The sequence below is a fragment of the Arvicola amphibius genome, chromosome 2, assembly GCF_903992535.2.
Source record: "Arvicola amphibius chromosome 2, mArvAmp1.2, whole genome shotgun sequence".
NCBI lineage: Eukaryota > Metazoa > Chordata > Mammalia > Rodentia > Cricetidae > Arvicola > Arvicola amphibius.
Genome location: NC_052048.2, coordinates 172,171,673 through 172,176,858, shown reverse-complemented (window position 1 = coordinate 172,176,858; position 5,186 = coordinate 172,171,673). Strand labels below are relative to the sequence as shown.

The 5,186-nt window shown below is 40.0% G+C and overlaps 1 pseudogene; it reads right to left on the bottom strand.

Moving 5' to 3' along the window:
- Positions 1–1,271: 1,271 nt before the first annotated feature.
- On the bottom strand, positions 1,272–2,003 carry LOC119807425 (annotated as a pseudogene).
- Positions 2,004–5,186: the final 3,183 nt, after the last annotated feature.

The window sequence follows — 5,186 nt, the reverse complement described above, 5'->3', positions numbered from 1 at the left end:
TGGATGAATGAAGGGATGGCACCTGTGACCAGACAAGAATGTCCTGCTGTCCTTCCTGCAGGTGAGATCCTCAGGCCTAAGAAAAAGCCCGTGCAATGATTTTTGTTTACGGACTATTCACCCCCAGTCACCTGTAGATACACAACCATTCTACAAAGAGGAGTGTGCACAGCCCCTGTGAATAATACTGTTTACTAAGAATTCTATGACATAGAGTATCTGTTTTATATGTGTGAACAGAAGACACCAGCACTACCCATCAGACGACTGAGATTCAACCTCTTTATTGGACTGATACACTCACAAAGATAGAAGATGAATTGAATTGAAGGCAGTGTGCTTACATATGTGCTTTTCAGTGTATTTCCTCCAAACGCAGCTCTCACCACTCAGGTCCTGAACGGATTCTTTTCCTTACAGACACAAATTTACCTTTTACTTTAAGATAATTTATACTTACTTTTTTCAACAGAGAAATAAATGGTTTCAGAACACTCCATGGAAAAATATGTCATTTAGGCATATTAGGTTTTTGAGCTAATGATGAAATGTAGGAAAGACTCTCCCACTTTCTGCAACATAGGAAATCCCTCATGTGTGTATAACCAGCCCTGGAGTAGGAGATGAGACTATTCTGGACACTTGGCACCCGGAGTGAACACTAAATGAATATAAGCAAACCTAGCAATTCATTCATTTCCAACATATATTTCACTTTCTCAAAAATTATTATACTTTACAAGCTCAAACTCTCTTTTCTCTTTGTACTCTCAATTTTCAGTTTAGTATTCTTTACTATTTCCTTTATTTTTCTTTTCACATTTAAAAGATCTTGGTACTAGTTGCTTCTTCACTTCTTTTGATCTTCTTTATCTCAAGAAGTCTCCTTCGTATCCGCAAAATTATTAAATAAAATGTATGTTCTCTGTTAATCTGCCTTTGGTTTATTCAATCAGACACACAGAACTTAAAAAGAATAAAGGCAAGATTTGGTTGTTTTGCTTTGTTTGTTTTCCTTTATACTTGGCACATAAGAGAAAACCAAACAGTTTTCATTGGGTATACCAACCACACTCCAGGACAGGCCTCAAGCCCAGGAAGAGTCAGCCAACACAAAACAAATTCTGTGGTTTGGTGTGTGTGTGTGTGTGTGTGTGTGTGTGTGTGTGTGTGTGTACCATTGTTTTGCATTTTTTGTTTTATTGGGTTTCTGTTTTGACTTTTTTAAGTTTGCAATTATATTTATGTACAGAAAACTTAGCAGTATACATTTAACCCAGTTTAGTGACAAGTTCTAAGGCCTTGCCTTTTCCAGTTTGGCAATTTGAGCTACAGATTTGGGACCCAGGACGCTGCCTTCCCAGGGGCTGCGGATGTCATCAGAGTTAACCTGTGTGAAGACAGCAGTGAAATATGCCCATCTGTAGACCAGACACACCAGCTTGGCCTTTTCCTTGATGATGTAGGGGACCTCCATCTTCCGACACAGAGCAGGCAGAAAGGCCACCAGCTCAGTGGGGTCTACATTGTGGGCAATCACCACCGTCCAAGCCGTCTCGTTTTCCACCAAAGTGGTGACTGTGTTGACCTCTGCTCTAAGGACAGGTGGTCTCTTACTCGGGACATCCCCTTTGCCAGCAGCTTTCCTCTCAGTCCGGGCCAGCAGCCTTGCTTCCTCTTTGTCTCTGGCCTGTACTGGCTGGCCGGCAAGCTCAAGCAGCTGTGTAGTTGTTTGCCGAACCAGGGCCTGGGGAAGCTGGTTAATGGCAGGAGGTACTTTGAGCCACTTATAGAGGATGGCCCTTTTGCTGCTGCAGCCTAATGTAGCTGGGCCATTTGACACAGCGTGTGAGATCTCTTTTGAGCTGGAGGTCCTGTCCATTGCCGAAGTTCTAAGGTCTTTTCTCAAACAAAGGATTCATCACCTTTTTGTCCTCCTGTTTCTTCACGACGCCAGGGGTTGGGGCCACCTTCTTCCCTGTGGCCTTCCTTTCCTTGAGCATCTGGCTTGGCTGGAAGAAAGAGAAAGGAAAGGGAGTTGTGGGTAATAAGTAAGCAGCCACGGAGATCTTGAGATCTTGACTTTTTTTTTTAAGCTCATAGAAAGAACATAAGGTCCTGTAGGAAAGGAGGTGGGGAGAATCAAGGAGGAATGAAAGAGGAGGAAAATGTGATCAAAATACATTAAATTTTCAAAAAGCAATGAATTTGAGTTTGCCTATTGCTATTATTAATACTTTTGTTTCTTGTCCACTTGCTTTTATAACTAAGGCAGTAGTCGCAGGTGTGAAAAGTAATACAAATCCCAAGCCCATTTAATGATTTGTATTTCCTTCAGCACTAGAATTCCTCCAAAACGAAAGCTGAATCTAAATATGTGAACCATGGAGAAGTTGTTTTGGAGGAAACAAAACACTTCAGAAATTCGTGCTGCAGCAGCACTAAGGAAGAGAGGCCTTAGTGATGATTCTCAGGAACCAAACTTGGTGCTGCTGAGAGACCACCTGCACTAGCAAGGTCCTGATGAGGAGCAGAAGGAGAGAGAACATGAGAAAGAAAGTCAGGACCGTGAGGGAACCTCCAGCTGGCGACAGATGGGGAAGGTGACTGAGCCCCACATTGGAGCACTGGACTGAGCTCCCAAGGTCCTGATGAGGAGCAGAAGGAGCGAGAACATTAGGGAGAAAGTCAGGAACGTGAGGGGTGCGTTCACTCATGGAGACGGTGGGACAGAACTAAAGGGAGATCACCAACTCCAGTTGGAATGGGACTGATGGATCATGCGACCAAACCCGTCTCTCTGAATGTGGCCAACAGTGGGGGCTGACTGAGAAGCAAAGGACAATGGCGCTGGGCTCTGATTGTTCTGCATGGACGGGCTCTGTGGGAGCCTTCTCAGCTTGGTCGATCACCTTCCTGGACCTGGGGGGAGTTGGGAGGACCTTGGTCTTAGCATAGAGTGGGGAACCCTGATGGCTCCTTGGCCTTGAGAGGGAGGGAGGGGAGGTATGGGTGGAGGGGAGGGGAGGGGAGGGAAGGGGGAGAAGGAGGGGAGGGAAGGGGGAGGAGGAGGGGAGGGAGGGGGGAGGAGGAAGGAAGGAGATGGAAATTTTTAAATATAAAAAAAATAAACCATGAGGAAAAAAAAATAATGACTAGTAATTGAGTATCAAATATATGTTAATGATTAGAAAATGACTATCCAATAAAGATATAACCACAAAATAACGTTTACATATATAAAAAAAAATCAGAAGGAACTGCCTCTTTGTGGGCTGTCCTCTCTGCCTTCACATCTCTGGAAGGGGGCATGAGAAAATGCCCTGTTCAACAAAAATTTTAAACTGCCTTCCTTTAATCCAATGCCATGGTTTTCTGACAACCAAAATGAAACTTATCTAGAAAATTTTGCTTCATTGAATTAGATCATTAAAATAAATTATATATAAGTAATCAACATTTAAATGAAATAGTAGCAAACCATATGATTAATACAAAATCCAGATTTTTTTCAGTGTCGGGAAACTATATTTTAGTCTAATCAAACAAGTTGATGATTGTGCCTCTATTCCACAAAAAAAGGAAGAGTGGTTATCAAAAATCAAAACAATGATAGTCTTTCTTTGGCTATTAGTGTGTTCATTGCATCTATAAGATACCAGCAATTATCAATAGGCATTGTTACAGCATAGAGTACAAGTGTACAGCAGATGTTTTACAAAAGCAAAGTGAGCTAAAACTTCAGCCTCATAGTACCACTATAAATGGGTCGGTAGGGTCTCTCTGCCTCTCTGTACTCCGCAGAAATCTGCAGACATTTACCCTTGCAAATGAGAAACCCAGACAGCTGTGTGTGTCTCATCACCAAGAACAAGGGAAAGTAGAAAACTGTCGTCAGTCTTACCTGAGATAAAGAAACAGAAACTCAGAGCTAGAGCACCAAGAAAATAAAATTACAGCTAAGGAATGACTAGGGGAGTCTCAGGTATAGGAAAGAGAAGAATTTTGAGAAAAGTCTGAGGGATAAGATGAAAAAAAAAACATGAATGTTTCTGGCATTGAGAGCTGTTCTGTTTCAGAATGCTTGATGAGTTTAAACAAAAAAAAATAGATTGGGAATGGAGACAAGAACTTCATAAAACCTACTCCTTTGATTAAAAAACAAACGTAACAAAGCTATAAAATATGGGAAAATATTCCAGAGCACAGAAATTAATAAATCTGAAGACTTAAAAAAAAGCTTCAAAAGGCACAAACTCCAATTATAAAGATAATTACAAAGCAGCCAATGCCTTGGAAGTTGCATCTAATTAGTACTTTACCTACTTAATTAATGTTATGGTTGACAGAACAGATATTTTTATTTAGTTGCATATGGCTTATTTGTTTTTAATTCTTAGCATGCAATCACTGCATTTCCAAAAATAATAGTAAGTGAAGTAAAACAAATATGACTAAAAGTCGAATTTGATGATTTTCTACACTTTTAATAAAATTGAGATTTTTATTATAATTTAAATATTAAAATAAATGCAACAATTGTTTCAATGAGACTTTATTGAAACATTATTAACAAGGGTAATTCTATTAAGTATCTAAAAACAGAGCATGTATATATGATGATGAAACCATTTAAGAATTTTCAACAAAACTAGGATAAAATTATCATTGTCATTTTTTTCCAAGTGGGGAAATAAACATTAGAAAAAGCTTCAGTGATTTGCCTCCCAATCCAATTAGGAAGTCAAGGTCCAGTCTCCTTCCCTTAGGCAAGGGGGGGGGGGGGTAAATTGAAACCAGCATAGGACATTTGGGACTGAATGGTTTGTTTTAGACAGTACGTAGCTGATGGAAATCTTTCTGTTGATACAACTAACCAAAAAAAAAAAAAAAAAAAAAATGGAGCTAGAATCTGGTTGGCTTAGGCAGGGGAGTGGGGTGAAGAGAAATTAAGACTATATCCTGATATCTTCAAAGATATTAATTTAGACTCCAATATAGTGCTCTTAAATTTGAATTTCCATGCAACAAAGGTTTTATTTAGCTACATGATAAGAGGTCTGAATAAGTTGCATTTTGTATTTTAAGTCACCCACTAGTGATCAGAAAAAGAGAAGTTTACATTCACACACATGCACATGCACACACACACACACACACAAATACAACACACATGTATAAAGGCA